This window comes from Penaeus monodon, chromosome 15, assembly GCF_015228065.2.
Source record: "Penaeus monodon isolate SGIC_2016 chromosome 15, NSTDA_Pmon_1, whole genome shotgun sequence".
Lineage (NCBI taxonomy): Eukaryota > Metazoa > Arthropoda > Malacostraca > Decapoda > Penaeidae > Penaeus > Penaeus monodon.
The window spans coordinates 33,824,303-33,824,529 of record NC_051400.1 but is presented as its reverse complement, the minus strand read 5'-3'; positions in this window follow the sequence as shown (position 1 = coordinate 33,824,529).

Genomic DNA, 227 nt, shown 5'->3' with positions numbered 1-227 from the left:
AGGACGGAGGAAAGGAAATAGGGGAGAATGCGAGATCGTGTATAGAACATCGAAGAGATTATAAATCGCACTTGAATTCGAGCCAGTGAATCAGTAGAAGAATGGTAATCCACATACCGTCGGACTTAATCCCAAGTATAAAGGCTCCAATCCTGCGTCCCGTCACGGAGCAGGATCTAATCCGAGAAACCCCACACGATCGGCCCAGCTGGCGGCTGCGTGAGTGT